Below are 19,351 nucleotides of genomic sequence, written 5' to 3'. Positions count from 1 at the left end.
GGCACGTGGGACTTTTCTTTGCCTTTTGTCACAGCGTTGCCTTCAAACCTCTAAGACCTCCAAGCAGTCTCCCACAAAACGAAGCCAGCCAGGGTAGGGAAGCTTTAAATCTACGACAGCTTTGCCAAGTAGCATCTCTTAGGCAGAAAGGCTGCCTCATGAAGCCCTAGGACAGACACGTGGTTCTTTCAGGGCAGTTCTGTCTTCTCACATGTCCACAGATATCTATTGCAACTGTTTGCACTGAGATAGGAATTGTGTGTACATGTGAGTCAGCACTCGGGAATTCTCTTACTGGATTAGTATCTTTGACTTAGGTAACCTGTTTTGAACACTTCCAGTACTATAATTATTTGTAGCTTTCTCCTTTCAGTGCATTTTTGAATGAATGTAAACACAGCTTGCTCTTCTTCTTTCACAGAGGAAGTGTTTGTGATTTGTGTCTATGCCCATAAAGTAACATTCACACTGCCAGAAATGCTACACAGAGGTGGGAGAGATTTTCCTTTTTTATTCAAGCTGGCGATGTCTCCTTTCTTGCTCAGTTTTGCTTTTTATAGCTCATTGCTTATGAGTTACTATTGCTTGTGAAATTCTGGGCTACAAGTCTCATGTCCCTTTTTCTATTGCTGTTTCTGCTCACCTGCTTATTTTTGTTATGACTTCAGCTGCTGCAGCTTCTGTTCACACCTGAACTGATTGCTCTGGTAATAGACAGTGTCTCTTAAGCCAGACCCCTAGAGCTGTGAGAGCATCTTCTTTTCCCTCTCTGGTATGGAGCATCCCACCTCACTGTTCACGTGCAATGTGGAAAAAAAGAGCATGAGCAAGGGGGAGAGAGGGGCTAATACATTCAAATTCATTATTTTGATGGTTGCTTATTTTTGTGAAGCTATTTATTTTTCCTATGTACCTTATCTTTTACTTCTGAAAAAGATCAGATTTCAAGGTCTGGTCAAGTAATCCTTATTTCACAACAAATACACTGGTCATTTCCCTCTGGTTCTTACTGAGCAGCTCTTGTGTTACAAAAGACACACCTGGAAACTTGGGGGTAAGTTCTTCTGCAGCACCAGCTGCCTTGGGAGTTGCTGAAGAGCCCACACTGCATAAGAAAGGAGGACCAAAGCTGTTAGGTCATCTGCCAGACCAAGTCCTGCCTGTTGCCTGCCTGTGGATAACGTTAAGGAGATTAACCTCAACCAATGGTTTCTTTCTTCTTCTCTTATCCTTTTGGTTACACACTACCTTCTACTGGGCAACTTCTTTCATGCTCCTTCCTCCCTTTGAAATTCTCTTATTGGAGGCCCAAAGGTCTCCTGCCCAGATTGCCTGGAGAGAAGAACCCACTGAAATGGGAGATGTTTGACCAAGTCCTCTTGTGAGATGCTGCCTGCTGAGGACCCAAGGCAGCTCTGAGTTCTCAGGTAAGTAGCTGTGAGGTTACAATGCTCTTTGCTCTCAGTATGTGTGTCAGAAAATCAGCCAGCTTCTGGAAGCTGATAGTGGTCTCTTAAAAATAGTAATGAGCTAAATGTTAGTTTTTTACCTGCAAATTGTGGATGTCAAATGTAAATTACCCAGCAGTACTGGGAAAAAATTATTTTAAAATAATTAAAATTTAAAAATAATTTTAAATTTATTAACTCTTGGTGTTTCTCCATGCATGCACACAAAAATTCCCTCCTATTATTTCTCTATTTTTAATCACTTGTGCAAATTTAACTGAGCTACATGTAGAGCTGATATCACAGTCATATGAAGTAACCTACGTACACTAAGTTAAGCATGTCAACTGAAAGTTTTGGGTAGTTACTTACATCTGATCCAACACAAAAATTATTTGACTAGAATTTTTACGCTGATATTTCCAAATCACCATCAGGGTTATAAGGCGATTCTTTGCTTTTAATACACATTGCCCTGTTTTTAAGTGTTGACCCAGCAGACAAAATCCCTTGGAATGGAACAAGAGGCAGGTGTGTGTTTTGTTCAGGTCCTGCAGCTCCTGAACAGCCCACAGTCACGTTACAAAGCAGCAGCCAGGTGGCACAAGAAACCATCTCTCAGGCGAGCCTGACTTCTGCCATGTGGTGCCCTCAGCTACAACTTCTTCAATAAAACCACCTTCACAAACCCCTTGCAAATGAATGAATTAAATTTTTTCCTTTAATGATTGCAATGGGATTTCGAACTGCTTTTGTAACGTTAAAGAAGAGACAATGCTATTTTTGTGCTACCACCCCATCATCGTTTTTAGCTTGTCTCTCTGTGAAGGAAAAGAATGCTGGCAAATGGAGAAAGATTAAAAGGATTTGACTGGATTTATCATTCTTAATTTTCTAGACTTAAACCCACCCTTGGAATGGTTTTCTTTGAGGAAGTAATCTGAATCCTTTATTAGTTTAATAGGATTTGGCTAATATTACTGACCTTATCCCATCCTCAAGCTGGATTTCCACCAACAGTCTAAACAGATTTCCCTGACACTACAGCAAATCCTCTCTGTAAACAGTTGTAGCTGAGACAAGACTTGCTGCTGCTTTCCCTCCACATGAGTAAGCCACCTCTGCTGAAACCCTCTCCTGAGGAGAGGTGGGACAAGTGTGATTGTTTGGGTTTTCTTTAAAATCGTGTGATTAATGACATTTAAATGTTCTTATCTTCTGATTATATTCTTCTGACACCTGAAGCTGAGTGAAGAACCCCTGCAATTGTGTCACACTAAAAAAACTGCAGTGAGAGACAATTGGTAATATTTGACACACCACGTTTTCTGTCTGTCTGGCATTCCCGGGAAGCTGCAGGCTGATTCCTGGCAATGTGCAACAGCTATGCCTATCTCTGAGCCACTTGAAGGGATCTCTGTATTTTCCAGCTATTGGCAAGGTTTGAAAATGGCAAGTTTGTGCAATGTGGTGTTTCCTCTGTCCCTTGTGTCTCTGGTTTTCCTATATTGCAGGTGGAACACCACCTGGATCTCTATTCTACACTGTCCTGTCTTTCAAATAATATTTTTTTTTAGAGAATCAATGCCCATCTTGCTTCTACAACACAGCAAATAAGGTATTATGACAGATGTGCTTTTTTTTAATTGTGAAAATAATTATCAGAAAAATAACCTCTTTCTTGTGGAAAATAAGTAAAGCATTCCCCATGATGCTCTCCAGGAGCAAAATGCCTTTTTTTCCCCTGCTGTGTAAAATATGCATTGTGCATGTCCCTAAGACAATGTTGTTTGGTCCAGAATTTGGAGGTTCTATACATCAGTAAGAACTAAATCAACTTGATTATTTTTTGCAGATAACATATTTAGCTTTTCAACTTGCCTGTGCAGAAGTGGCCAGCAGAGCAAGGGAAGGGGAGCTCCAGAGCAGCATCAGTGAAAGTGTGTCAGTCACCAAGAATTGCAGCTGGAATTCCTCAGCAGCTTCAGCCTCTCCAAGGTTTCAGCACAGCATCGCTGGGATGGAACAAACACAAACTTCTCTCTTTTGCTATGATGGGAAATAATTTATTTTTACTTTACAGTCTCTCCAGGGGCTTTAGTATTATACCCAGAGAAGGAATTTCATTCTGCTCATGAAGTCACAATCACTGTATTTGAGATAATTTCCCACTCTGCTTTAAAAAAGAACAAAAAAAAAGGGAATATGATAAAATAATTGCGTGTTACACCTCCACACCCTCTCCCTCCTGTCTCCACATTTCTTCACAGATGAGTAATTGACTGTGGCATCCACAGGGTAAGGCATTATCACTGTTGAATGCTCAGTGACTCTAAGGATTAATCGTCTCTGGAGGCTGAACCCACTCCCTCTCACCTCTCCAGTAACCAGATTTCCAGCAACTGCAGCAACCCACAGTTGTTCTGAAACACAAACGCGAGGTATTCTAACATGTAGGCGCTGTGAGTTGTGCCTTGGCCATGGGCGGTCCTCAGTCACTAGATGGCACACTTAAACAGCTCACCGCCTTCTGACCTTTCTCCACAGGCGCTGTGGGATAGCGGAGAGCTTTTCCCACGAAAGACAAGGAATTCTTTGACGCACAGTCTAGTTCTGTGTGTACTGTACTTTCATTGCAGTTTCCTGCCTTCAGGGGTATGCTTACAATTTATTATTAGCATGCAACGCTCAATTTCTTTGCCTTTGGTTATAGTTAATAAATTAGTTTTGTCGACTTTAGTTTTGGAGGACGTTTCATTTCAGCTGCTTTGAGGAATGTCTGCAAATAGTGATATACGATCCTGGTTGTCACCCTCTCAGTGGTCACACAGCTGGAAGGCTGGGGGGTTCTGTGATTTATTTGGCAACGAATAATGCGTGGTGCGTCCCCTCCTGGGTACTGATTTGAAAGAACAATTTTTATAGAGTATCTCTATGCCTTCCATCATTTTACTTATGGTCCCAAAAAGATTTAGTAGGACTCAGTGTTGCTGTCACCAATAACAATAACATAAACAGTGAGAATCAAAACTTATTTACCTTCTAACTACCCCTGTAAAGTTAAAACGTAAATCAAAGCAAGCGATGGGCAGAAGTTTCAGTTCTTGCTCAGATCCTCCTGTGTTAGTCCTGCCAGAGGGGCACTCCATCTCCTTTACTGTACAGTACACCTGTGTGTTGCAATAAACTTCTATATCACCTTTTGCTATGACTTTCAAGCCTGCCAATATAAGACAGTTAATGGCATGTGAAACTGTCTATATACACATGCAGCTCTTGAACCTTGTTCTCCATGTGGAGATGCAGTGCCAGGACCTGGGACTGGTTCTCCAGCTTGTATTGAAGTCCATTCCCTGCCTGGCACAAAGCAAACAACTCCTCAGGGATGCATTTTTACACCTTATTAGTCTGGATGTGTCTACAGTAACATTTTAAATTGGATTAGCATGTGTGAAGCAAATCTCCTAATCGTATTTTTAATGATACCTTGGGCTTCCCGGGGTGCTGATCTCTGAGCACACCAGTGGGATGTCTACTGTGGGAAGCTCCAGGAGTGCACCTAACACTCCTCAGCTACCATCAGGCTAGGCCAGCCCTTGAGACCAGCCTAGTGCTGGTCCAAAGTGTGCACAATGGAGCTCCCAACTCCTCAATGCAAACCCCTGTACTGTATCAATATGGCCACAAGGTGCAACTCTACTGGCCAAATGTATGTGGAAATACTGTTCCTGATGCTTAATGTGAAATTTCCCCCAGTCTTCATGTAGGAGCAGTCCTTGAGTTGTCCATCAATAAGCTCAATATACTGCATATTTTTTCCTTTAAATTAAAGCTTTTAGAGAATTTTGCTACTGATTAGTGAGAATGTGCCTACTGTGTGATATTTTTTTCATCCTTTCTACTTGCCATTGTATGAAGTACCAGCCATGACTGTTCCAGGGATTTGTTCTTCTTGGTACCAGACACAGGAAAAATTCTATTTCATGCAGAGAAGTAACACATCCCACTGCCCTACCCCATAATCTAAGATGCCAAGGAGTTGAAGTCTTTTAAAGGCATGCTGCAATTTACCATCCAAGAGCATTCAGTCATACAGGGTAGTTGCTTTCAACCTTGTTGGTTTTCACCTTATCATTCTGGTTTGAAGCAGGATGCATAAAATCCAAGCTCAATGTGCTCTCTGGTTAGAGCCTATTCCTTCCTTCTTCTGGTAAAAGAAGCGCTGTCTGAATTTGATGTCTTAGCTCAGTCTCTCTTTAAATATGGTTAGAGAGAGCCTGCTGATACCACTTATTCATGGAAAAAAGGTCTTCACATCACAGCAACCCTTTCTGTTAGACAGCAATACTGTCTAGTGATGAACATTATTCATCTCCATTTTAGCTGGTGATATCTGGTAACTTCAGGCCTTGTGGCAAGAAGAAATGAGGTGGGGCAGAGGGAGAGAGCCAGGACTACTGCTCACAGCTGCAACCTTTTCCCAGAAGGTCATTTTTCCTTGGGCACCTTCTGCTGTGCCAAAAGACCCCAAGGGTTAAAACCACACAGCAACTGCTTGTATGAACTAAGACGTACATTACCCAGGTACAACTAACATGCTACACAGCAAAGTATTACTCAGGTGTTAACTGTGACATAAGTACTTGAATACAGGCTGCTTCAGCTATTGCTGGGCAGGCAAGCAGCTGTTGGTCAGGAGGGGAGAGGACCCAGATCCCTCATCTGGCCGAGGTACTGTCTGCTGAGTTTCTGTGTTCTTTCTGAGGGTGTCTTCCAGCTAACCATTACTGCCTCTACAATTTCACTTCTGCCTTTGAACTTACTTTCACGTGGTTTACACTCTTTCTTGCATCCAGAAAACAACTTTCTAAGAAAAACTCAGCCCTGGCATCACAGCTGTGCCATCACAAAAGGAAGCCTTGCATCATATCTGGCCTGTGGCTTGGAAATTTGCTGTGCATTCCCACCAGAACAAAGGTAAAGGCATAATATTGCTCTTAGTCATGACACCTAGACTGGTGTCATAGTGATTATTAACATTGTGGGGTTTAAATTATGATTAGGGCAGGTTAGACTACTGGCTCTGGATGTTTTGGTAGTAGCATCATGAAGTTCAGGCTGGACAGCTCATTGTAACACCAGCAACAGACGCCTTGAAGTAACCATTCATTACCCAGAGATCAGCTCAGTTGGTTAAAACTTGGTTGCAATAATGCCAAGGTTGTGGGTTCAATCCCCTGTGTGGGCCACTGACTTAAGAGCTGGACTCGATGATCCTTGTGGGTCCCTTCCAACTCAGAATAGTCTGTGATTATATCAGTCTATCGGATAAACACACTGGTTTTGATTTCTGAAAAAAAAATCTTCTTTTGATAAGAAGTGTCCCACAGGCTCAGAGAGATTGTCCTGGGGGTTGCATTGACAGCTTCAGAAGGACTGAGTCCATCAGAATGCTCTCAGCAAGACTGCTGGTTTTTAAATAGTCTGTAAAAGATCTGAGCAACAACTTTCACGGTGGAGTCCCTTGAGAAGAACAAAGAGAATATTAGAATCTGCCTTTTGAAAGTTCAGACTGACAGGAAGAAGACCTAGGGTTTTTGATAGCAGAGCAGAAAACCCTCCAGGTATCAGATAAATTAAAGAAGTACTTATGTATCAGAAGCTGCACATGCAGAGAATGAAGAATGTGATCTTGGTGGAGCAGCTGGAAAAAAAAGTCTTTGATTTGCTGGTTAATCAGAATGTACTGCAGAGGAATCAATATAAGGATAATCTCATTTGCTATTTATTTCTGGCTTGGATATATGCATTTCATCAGTCATCTACTCTGGAGAGGAATGGCATGAATTTCAACAGTTCTGCTATTTTTGCCTGCAAAATATTCAAAATTGTTTCTGCAGAAGCTGTGGGCAGCAGTGGGGGACATTTATTTAAAGAAACTCAGAACAATGGATCACTAGCGATTAAAATAAAAATGGAAATTACATTCTGGATGCAGGAGGCAAATGAGTATTGCGTTTACAATACTCTGGCATTTAGCATGTATGAACCATTGCTGAGTAGCTGCATTTTGGAAATTTTAAAATCTGGTTGCCTTTTGAAAAATGCAGATTCAAGCTTCTCATTTTATGCTAATGTGAAGAGGTGAAGGAGAATACCAGTTTGTTGAAACAAGTGAATTAGCATGTGAATGGGGAGTATTGGACTTCTCCCTCTTGAAACAGTGGCTTTCAAAGCCGAAACTAGGATTTAAATCTCACACTGTGATTTTTCTCTTTTCATATCCTCAGAGCATGTTACTCATAGTGCATTAATAGCCTTTGAGCCTGTACCCCATGACATGCTGTCATTTTTACTAATAGCTGTAATCTACAAATCTAACAATCAACGAAACAACCTGTTTTCTCTCCCCTTGCTAATCCTTCTTTTAGATCTCACTTTCAGTTTTCGGGACTGACGGTTATAACAACACTTTCAAAGTAAGACTCTGACTGCGAGAGCAGCCTGGACTCCCTCCTTCCTCGTCAAATCCTTTGGTTTTTAGAGGACTGCACTGTCAGCACTGCCAGTGAGGTTTGCCTTCAGTGCTGACGTACTCCTTGCAAATAAAACAAACTTGCAGCAGTGTATTGCTGAGTAAGCCAGACTGCAGTGATACAGGAGAATTAGTGCCTACTGAAGGAGGCTTGAGGAGGTAGTCTGAGGCATTTTTCCAGCACAAGTGCATCTGAGATCTCACAGCTCAAACAACCTGGTCCCATCCTGTAACATGTCAGGCCACCTTCTGCAGACAATGATATTTTTTGCTTATGTGAAGTAAAAACCCAGGAATCTCTGCTGTTAATGCAATTCTCCAGTGAGAGCAAAGTTTTGCTTTCTGAGCTCCTTTCCTGCCTCTCCCCACCTCCATTCCCAGAATTAGCCATGGTAACCTGGCCTGCATTTCAAATACCTGCTTGTATTTGTGTGATGGTGTGGGCATTTGCCTTCCTTCATTGCATTTTATTTGTCTTTGATTAATGATTAAAGCAAAACAAAACTATTGTAGCTGCTTTTAAGTGCCTCCTTTAACAACAACTGGAGCTTGCAGAAAGTTTGCTCTGATGGCACAACACCAGAGCTGGAGCACTCTGGGCTGCTCTCAAGCCAGGTCCTGCAAATATAACTTGATGAGACGCTCCCTGTCCCACCCAGCCTGCTTTTACCTGCAGTTACATTCACATGATTTTTAAAACATTGTATTTGACAATAAAATGGAGATTCTTCAGTTCTAGTTCTCTTATTTGTTTGGGGTAATCACTGTAATCTTCTTATGAAGTAACACTATGAGCTCCATAGCAACTGGATGTTCCCATTGCAATATCAGAGAGCAGTGGCTGAAATCTGCTTCTGCTACACTCCCAGTTGGAAAGGTAGCAGGAGGTGCAGTTATGTTACTCTGATTTAAAGGTTCTTTTTTTCTCCTGGCTATGCCAATGTTTGCGTTTCTGACTAAATGAGTGACTCTTTGATGAAATAGCTGCTTCGACTCATAGAGGGAATGAAAGTCATTCTATAAAACAAGTGTTTACAGTCATAAGATTACAAAGGTTGTTTGTTTTTGTTTGTTTTTAAAATGGATGTGTACTTGTCTTGATTGCCCTACCAGGCAATAAAGGTTTTCTAATCAGTTCAGTGAAAATCTTGATTCATACAGGACTGATGGTGCTGCCTTGTAATGAGATGTAGTGTCTCCCAAAAGGATTTATCATAAGACACTTGTAATCTTCTCAAGAGAAGGCAATTTAGGTGGTAGCTGGTGGAAGAGACCACACCATTTTTCAGTTGATGTCACCCTGGCTGTCCTTTGAAAGCAGTAACTGGTGTCACACTCCTAAATCTGCTTTACAGTTTGCTGATTTCAGTGAACTCCCACCTAATGTCTGCATCATAAAGTCAGAGAGTTACTGCTGTAGTTACAGTAGATGAGATCCTGTAACATGGCTGAATAAATCTCACACTGAACACAGTGGCTCTGCTGCCCCTCTGGTTCCTGTGCAGCTCTAGAGGGGATCTGTAACTTCTCTTCACTGTTTGGATGAGTGGGGAAGTAGGAGCACTTCACTGCTTCTGCAGATTAACTCCCTAAACTGGCCCAGACTGAGATTGGGTTTGTGCCCTCTGCAGGGCAAGGAGACATACCTGGGAAAGGGAAGAGTGGAGGCTGGACAGCCTCTCCCTGCAGCTGAAGTGCTTGTGGCAAGGTGTGAGCCTGATACAGCCACCAGCTGTACTTTTCACTTGTACCTGAGGTTCAAAATTAGGAGGCATTGCAAAGTCCAGCCATTGCAGACAGCACACCAAGACAACTCAGGACAGGCTTATCTAGAGCCAATAACTGCTGAGTGCCCTTTGATTCTTAATCCTGAGCATTATCAAGACAGCTGAGTGACTTTTGGCTGGGGCCAGGATGAAGATTCTTCCTCAGATCTGTCTCAGCTTACTACCTTCCTTGAAGCTGTTTACTAAGAGATGTCTTAAGCTGGTTTTATATATCATGAATACTATTTTTAGGAGCAACTTCTGATTAGTTCAGTGTGACAAGGCCAATGCTGTGCCATATTGAGTCAAATGTTTTAAGTGAATTGTTCTCCCATATACTGCAAGTGCACATGCTTAAACAGGTGTGCCTCATATTTGTCTTTGTCTCCATGTGAACCATGTATCAAATCATAAAGACTGAGTGGAATGTCTATATTTTAATAAAAGGAAAAAAGCCTCTGTGGTATCAGTATATATGGCAGGGGTACTGGGGCTGTGTCCAAGGATTTGGGGTTTGGTAGTGGGGGGGGCTACAGGAATGGCTTCTGTGAGAAGCTGCCAGAATCTTTCCCCATGCCCAACAGAGCCAGTGGCAGCTGCTCCAGGATGGATCTGCCACTGGCCAAGGTGAGCCCATCAGCAATGGTGGTAACACATTTAAGAACAGAGGAAAAAACTGCTGTGAAAGAAGCAGCAATTGCAGCCAGAGGAAGGAGTGACAATATGTGAGAGAGACAGCCCTGCAGACAGCAGGGTCAGGGAAGGGAGGAGGTGCTCCAGGCACTGATGCAGAGGTCCCCCTGTAAGACACAGTGAAGACCATAGTGAGACAACCATGCCCCTGCACTCCATGGAGCTTCATGACAGAGCAGATATCCACTGCAGCCCCTGGAGGACCCCATGCCAGAGAGGTGAATGCTCAAAGTGGACTGACCATGCTGAAAGTCAGTGCTGGACTCGTGGCAGAGTCTCATGGCAGGACTTGTGGAGAGAGGAGCCCATGCTGGAGCAGGTTTGTGTCACAACATGTCTAAGACAAGGAAAGGGGTTCAGTTTCCCTTGCATAGAAAGGCATTTATTTTGGGGGAAAATATTTAAGATTCCTATGGCATTAATTTTTCATCTCTTACTGAATAGCAATGAAAACATTTTTCATGTAAAAATGCAAAGTACAATAAAACATAGTCTGATCTTAATGGGTGAAAAATTACACAATAGGTCTAAGTGTGACAAAAAGATGGTAAATAGCATTCCATTTTAACCAATGAGACAGGAGATTGATGCCTTAAGATTTCCTATATATTTCTAGATTTTAAGATAGCTGTATAATTTCTCACTCTTAAGGTAGGAGTTAACAGTTTCTAAACCCCTTTCTCATGGTTTGTGCCACATTCTTGAAATTTTGTTTAATACTCTTTTCAAGCAGAAAGATTTTAGCAAGGGCATCTTGTTTGGGACACATGCACCTGGACTGGAATAATAAGATCTATTGTAGTCAAAACAAGATAGGGGGCCCAGAACCCTTGGAAAGGCTCCAACGGGGCAGTTCTGAGGATGGTACCAGGGGCAAATGGTTTTCAGGTTGGAGGTATCCATTAGATATGATAATTAAGTAGTGTTATAAATTTGTAAGAACCCCATAGTGTGGTGTGTGTGCCTATTTACTCTAAAAGCTTTCATTAAAGAACTGCTCTCTACCTCATCTATACTAAGATTGTTTGGAAAGGGTTTTTTTCCCTTCATTTTAGGCAACAAGGCAAATACAAAACACCTGAAAATGCAGCCTTATGCCCACCTATCCTTCCCTTCACTCTACCTGGCTCAGAAGGATTACATTCATGTTAGCAAAACTGGATTCCAGTTTCACTTAGATACATTAAAAAAGGATAGCCTGGAGTGATGCCCTCTTCTGTCCTTCTCAGAGTCAAGTAAACGTATTAAGCAAGGAAAAATTTCAGAGAGCAACTCCCTGGAGCATTGCTTTATCTCAGCACTGCTCATTTCCTGACTGCCTGGACACTTTGGGTAGGGAAATCCAGCCCATATTTGACACTGGAAACATGAGATTCAATAGTTGTGCTCCTCCAAGGGTTAACAGCTGTAGTCCCTTTGAGGTATAGGGTATAGATATCTAGGCCTGATCATGGTGTAGCTTCAGTCAGGAGTGCACCTGATGGACCCTTTTTTCATTTCCTCTCCCTTAGAAAAGTAATCTTATATTTGATTCCTATTCATTATGCATGTGTAATATTAAACTACCAGAAGTCAATACTGGTCAGGAGCTGGTGAATATCTGCTGAACACAACTGAAAATGGCTTCTAGAGGTAGGCAAGCATTCAGCAACCTTAATAACAAAAATGATCTGTGCTCTTTGTTCTGTTTTTCAGTGTGTTCATCACACCCCACTCTCAGCTTCAGCTGAGGAGAAAAGCATCAAACCAGGTGAATGTGGAAATGTTACTACTTTGAGTGTGGCATCCTCATGTTTAGCAGTCAATTGCTTAATGAAGTATAAGGATGACTTTGGATCACCAGTAATTCCATTCTTATCCATGTCCACATCCATATCCATATCTAATCTTTCAAAGCTAATCCATCCTACAACAAATGTGTAGGCCCGAGTGGTGTTGCAACATGGAGAAAGTAAAACTTCCAGCTTGTCAGGTCTCTGCACAGAATCCATCTTTCACCTCAGAAGGACATTTTATTACTCCTGTTATCACAAAACAAACACCAGAGCAAACGTTTTCTTCTCGCCCATGAAGCTCTTGGGCTATGCTTTCCCACAGAGCATCAGAATAACTTGCAAAACAAGCTGCATATTATATTTTGTAGGTAGAACAGTTGGAAAAACTGTTTATTTTTCTTGCTAAATTACAGTATTTTCTAGTCATCATCTTTGAGAAGGCTCTGTATAGAGACCCAGAATATTTTGCCAATGGATCTCTGGGAGAAGCCATCAGCTGTTGGCAGCAGATCTTCAAGCCTGAATTGAGCCCTACCACATTTACCAGGATCAGGTGCATGGATATACCAAATAATCATGATGCATTTACTTTTTTTTTTTGAGTTTGTATGTAAAGACAAGTTAAAATGGATTCTTGTTTGGCACTGGTCTTGAGCCCACTATAGGCACAGACATGAGCAACCACAGTTGCACCCTGATGTGACTCCCCACTGTTAACAGGAAGTGAAAATTAAGGTAATAATGCAAGAATAGCTTTATAATACCTACTAGAAAAGCTTATCTCTAACCAGAGGCTAGTGCTACTATGGTCCTGGCAAAAGTTCCCTGTTTCAGAGAGGAGACACACTCTTCACTTAATTGTTCTTTTCTTTCTCCTTGCAGAACTTCATCTGCTAGAAGTTATGCTTAGGGTTAATTTGCTATGCCAGTGTACATAGACATAACCACTGTGTGTGCCTGTTTTCTCATCTAGACCAGTCTACAAATGATTACAGAAAATCAAGCAATATATATACTACTGTTTACAAGGAAGAGAACTCCAGAATCCAGCAAAAAGCAGTATCAGCAAAAGGTATATATTTGGAGTCCAGGATGTCACAAAAAGGTTAAATATGACATTCAACTTGTGCTACGTAAACCAGTTCCGTTTCTTCACTGTGCACTTTCAAATAAAAGGAATATAGGAAAATGGGGATAATAAAATCTTATTGGTTGAATAAATGCAGTAAAGTGTTTTTAACAGAAAAATTGGAGAAACTACAAACATTCCTTTACACTTCCCATGGGCTCAAATCAAGGCTTAAAACCCCCATCAATTCATGGGTAAATCTATAGAGTGAAAAAGCCCAATGAACAGTATGAAGCACGAGTTAATAAAATATATCAGGTCAGACAACCCTGATACCAAACCCACTGTAATTGCTTATCTGTTATATAAAGGCATTCCAGTGCAGGTAATGCTTATTGATTTCAGGAAAGCACTTGCTATGATACTGAATTATAAAACTTTTAGCATTTGGTGCACAAGGAAATATCATAATGGGGTGAAAAGGATCGATGCAGATGTATCACTGTTCTCTAAGGGCAGAGCTGCTATTGGAACAGAGGCTGTTCTCATCCCATTCTCTACTGCCTAGATCTGGGAGAGGAAGCAATCAGAAAATGCACTTGTGCTTCCCTAATATGGCTTCTCTGGTTGTTTTTTTTGAGAGGAAAATGGCTGGTAATTCATTACAAAGTGTGTATTTGGACTCAGAATGTTTTTATTAATTTGTTTCTCTCTTGGCACACAGATACCTCTGGAAGGTGCAGCTCAGGAGCAGGAATTGCTCTCTGAAAGACTTTTAACATTCAGAAAGCTCCACAGTGACACACATGACAGCTCTTCCCAGTTGTTTCTGGAGCTGAATGTTTATGCTGTTTTATGTAAGGAATGCCATGAAATCGGTGGATTCTCAAAGAAGAATGTTTTGACATCTCTATGTTTAAACTATGGTGTTTCCTGGAATCTTTAGTTCTCACTTCATGGGTTGCAGTGAGAACCAAACACTCCAGCTTCAGGCCAGTCTATGCAGCAGGGCTGTGGAGGCTGAGGCATGAAAGCCCTGGCTCCTCCATTCTTCCAGGCTGCTAGGTAAGGTGACAAATACACAGATGGGAACAAATTCCTGTGAGACTATGGTGTTTTTCAGACAAAACTGACAGTTTCCTCTTGAAGATGTGAGTGCATGGAAAACAAATCTTCCATGCAAAATGAACAAAAAGTGCATTTCTCTCCAGCTGAGAATTTTCAGGGCCAGGATGACTCAAACCTGCTCCTCTAAAGGGCAGATTTTATTCCATTTCTCTGAGTATACAAGACCTTCTTGTATTTCCTGCTGCATGGTAAATTTAATGTAGCAGGTTCTAACTCCTATGCAGTTTTTTCCTCCCACAGGACCTGCTGGCTTCAATTTCTGCAAATGAAAAGGTGCAGAGCTGATATCCCCCAGGGACAAAGGTCTGCCAGGCTGTGACTCAATTTGAAATAAAGTTTTGAGTTTTCCCCTAGGAGATTCCCCAGCAAGGGAAGAAAAGTAACAAAAGAACCCAAGAGAATTTCCTTGAGGGACACTCCCTTCCTACTAATGGCAAACTAGTACTGTTCTCCTCCCCAAAGTGGGTTGTCAATCCCATTTGAAAGGATCTAGGACAAAACCCAGAGATGTATTTCTTACATACCAGGGACTCTTCCTCAGCTGGTGTTCTTTCAAGCCGTTTATGGAAAAGAAGATTAAATGTAAATCCTTGGCATAAGTGTACTGGCTGCTGGTTAGATTCAATTTTACCCATTAACTGCAAGTTAGGATCTGGATGTGAGGTTTTCTTGTACATTTGAATGGTAAAAGAAGCACCAAGACACAGTCTTATGGGGAAGGAGTTGTTCTGGTGTGGTTCTGTGCTGCTCATCCATAGCTCCACCTCCCTGGTCCCCTTGGCACAGGCAGAACAAAATGCCATAGCAGTAAAGATACTCCTAAACTCTTTTTCTCTGCATTTACTCTGTTATCTCAGTGGCAAGGATTTTCCCTCCTGTGTGCCTCAACGATTTCAAAAGAAAATCACATACTTGTTTTTCTATACAGATGAAATGCTTTTTGGCTATTAAAGAATAATGTAGTTTTGTCTATTAATATTGGACACACAGACGGTGTCATCACCTGCCTTGTGACACCAGCTCTACTTACTCTAAAGCAAATTACTGAGTATAGCTCTGTAATTGAAGGAGTTGTGGAGTGTATACTCTAAAAAAAACCCTAACACATCTGAGCCAGTTAAATACTTTGACAAGACGTGGCATTTTTATTTACAAAGAGAGTCAAGATTTTCTTTAACTTCCCAACTCTTAGATAGGTCAAACATATTTCTGATAGTCCCAGATGGTTCCAGGCTGAACATATATTTTGATAGTCCCAGATGGTTCCTTTAGAAAAACTGGTGAACTTTGCTGGTCAACCAACTAGTTATGAGGAACACTAAATGCAATGACTAACAGGTTTTGCTGAGAAAAAAACTGGGTAAAGAAACTTTATTTTCTTGGGTAATAGACAAGAATGGCTGAAAATGTAGCCTATGACAGGAACAAAATTTAATACTACATGTGCATTTTCAAATGCAGTAACTATTAATCTTCTGACTATTACGGGTAACAGTCCTTCCAAGCTTACCCACCTGCGTGCACAAATACTAGGAAGCAATAAATTATTAAAAATAAAACCAGATCCTTTTTGAAGTCAGTAAGAAACCCAATGTGGTTTTGTTCCACTCCTTGAATCTATTGTTGAAAGTGCATAATGGCAGGTGGGAAACCACAACAGTGTTATTGAGAAAAATTAGTACTACATAGAGGAGGAATTTGTATGAAACATCACACTACCCTCTACTAGTTTTTTCTGTTCTGTGCTGATTTTTCTGTCATCTTGTAAAAGGCACTTTGGGACTATAATTTTCTGTGTGAATTTTCCCCAAATAACTGTTATTGGTTACTGTTATTGTTAGTGTTTCAATTGTATTATACCCATTCTCAGTGAGAGCTTCTGAACTTTTAGAAATAGGGTTTACATTACCTTCAATACAGGATTTTTTTTTTGTTTAAAAAATTACTACAAATTCCACAGAGTTGACGTGTGTAGAAAACACTAATAACTATGTTTTCTTGGTTTACAGTTTAACATTCCTTTTCCCCTCCTCTGACATCCATACAAAGGAGTTCATTATGCTGAATCCCCTGCAGTTAGTTTATAGAGCTACCATGTATTCTGTGGTGAAATAAAACAAGTTTTGTTAAGGAGATTATGGCTCTTGTGTTTTAACAATCTGAAATTTTTGCTGTGAATTAATGTTAATTGGATGAAAGGTTACATGCAAAAGCTTTGATCCCTTAAAACAGAAGGCCACGTAATATAAAGGTCCAGAAAGAACAAGATCTAAAAATGTAACAAAAATCCTTCTTTTAAAATCTCCAGATCAAGTTCTGCTACAAATTTCTATGTAAATGCTAAGAAAACTCAAACCTGTGGAAGATTTTCCTCTCCAGCAACTTAATTTCTGGTTACAGGTCATAGAAGTGTTTCTTATTTATCCCTCTGGCTCCACTGAATTAACATGTAAAGACCAGTCCTATACATGGAGCAGCAACGACTCTCCCATGTACGCTCTGTCATTAGAGTACACAGCCTCACCCTCCCATCAGAGCTAAACCACAAAACTAGGGGAGGCCAGTTTTGAAATACTGGCACTGAATTCAGTGGTAAACAGTCAGTGGGTAGGAAACACCACAAACATTTTCCTCTTGCAAATATGCTCTACATCAGATCGATCCCCTGCTTTAGGGAATCACTCTGAAGCATCACTCTGCTTTTCCCTCTCAAAGTTTCTGTGGTTTGTGAGTCAGAAGTGTTGGTTTTACAGCAACTCCAGTAGAGAAAACCAAGAAAAATAACTAAGTCATGATTGGCTACTCAAATTTAATTATCCATCTCACAGTAATGACCCAAAACCCCCTGATACTGTGATGTGTCAGGGGCTCCCTGGGAGCAAGCCAGGGTCAGTGGGGCCAGGTTGTTCTCTCTGGGCCAGGACACCACAGTCATCTTGTCCTCAGTGCAGGGTTCTGGCAAGTGTCCATACCAAGACCAAATTCCCTTACAGGTGCTGAGGTTTCCAGTTGCCTGCATGCTCAACACTTGTACCCAAACAGGGAGCAAGATGTTCTGATTATTAAATGGCCACATAAAAGTCAATCATCTTTGACCCCTTGGTTAATTCTAGTTATTCCAGATTCTAATTTAACTGGAAATATGAAAGTAATATCCCTGATAAAAGGGAGATGGTAAGCACATGAGAAATTCAACAATTTGGAATGGTTTATGCCCCTAACTTCTCTTTATTTCTGCAGATTGCTTAAGGACTAGTTTTACATGTATGTTTGTTGCTATCTTGCATTGGTAAAACCAAAAATTCACCTGCATGTGTTTTAAGTTCTCTCAGCAAGTCTTGTGGTCTGCTTATGCACAAGGCCATGCAGGGCTGTTGAGAGAGTTTGAGATCTGAGTTTGTCTTGAGAGTGTGTATGAACAGTCTTCAGAGAATTCAATCTATTAGTTATGTCATCAGTTTCTACACTGCTGAGAGAAGCTATTGAGAGCCCATTTGATGAAACGAGCCCACCCTCTGTTTTCATGTGACTTTGTGCATGTCTTCCCCCCAGCACAAGCCCTATGGGGAGAGGCTGAGGGAGCTGGGGTTGTTTAGCCTGGAGAAGAGGAGGCTCAGAGGTGACCTCAGCACTGTCTAGAACTGTCTGAAGGGAAGTTCTGGCCAGGTGGGGGTTGGTCTCTTCTCCCAGGCACTCAGCAATAGGACAAGGGGGCACGATGGGCTCAAGCTCTGCCAGGGGAAATTTAAGTTGGAGATCAGAAAAAAATTCTTTCCAGAGAGAGTGCTCAGGCATTGGAATGGGCTGCCCAGAGAGGGGGTGGATTCACCATCCCTGGAGATTTTTAAACTGAGATTGGACGTGGCACTGAGTGCCATGATCTGGTAAAGGGACTGGAGTTGGACCGAGGGTTGGACTTGATGATCTCGGAGTCCTTTTCCAAGTCAATCCATTCTATGATTCATTATGGTTTTAGCCTGTATCAGCATAGACAAAAACAATTCCAATTTTCACATGAGTTGGTTAGTACAGGTTTAAGATATTCCCCAAAAAAGTTGCTGTGACACTGTTTATATTGCAAAAAATATTTTGTGTTTAGAAAGACAACTCAATAGTTACCTGTTATCTTGCTGCTGTTTGAAGCTGAAATCACACTAGGATTACTTAAAAATGTGAAAGATACATCAAACCAATTTTTACAATGTAGCATCCCTTGAAGTCATTAATTTCACCTTAACCTGGGGAAAATTGTTCTGCCTTTAACAAAAAAAATGTATGTTCTGTCAGATAATTCTACTATTCATTTCCGAGTTATGCTACAAATAAATCACAATCAAATCCTGATGAGCCCATAATGAAGTTTTAAAACACTTTTTATGTGCCAAAAAAGCTTCAGAACGACAGGAGATGTTCCATTTTGTCAGCCTTGATTGCTTGCTGTGCCTCCTCAAAACAGTCATTCCTACAACCTGCAATTGAAGCGATTTTAAAACGTTTCCCAGTTATTAGGTCAGTATTTCTCAGTGTCACATTCTGTGAGAATGATCACATTAGGAAGGATGGAGAGAGACTTTCAGTAACTGAGGAGTATTGGGGGTTTTTTAGAGTCAGTTATTAAATTAGAGTAATATTACCTTGTAATGGCTGAAGTTTACATTGAATTTACCAGAGAAAAAGTAAGTATTTTGTGATCAGTTTTTTGTCTCAAATGTATCCAAACCACATCGTAGCAAAAAACAGTCAGTGACTGAATTCACTGACACACTTTGGCTGTCAAATACCTGGCTTCACTTCTGACTCCAGCCATCAAAATTGATTTTAATTGTAATCAGATGCTTTCTCAGATAAAAACATGGACTTTCCAGGAAATTTTAAGTATTGTCAAGAGTTGAGACTTTGCCAACACTGGAGCTGGACTGTCCCCACAGGGAGCACAG

The sequence above is a fragment of the Pithys albifrons genome, chromosome 1, assembly GCF_047495875.1.
Source record: "Pithys albifrons albifrons isolate INPA30051 chromosome 1, PitAlb_v1, whole genome shotgun sequence".
Lineage (NCBI taxonomy): Eukaryota > Metazoa > Chordata > Aves > Passeriformes > Thamnophilidae > Pithys > Pithys albifrons.
This window is presented reverse-complemented; position numbering follows the sequence as displayed.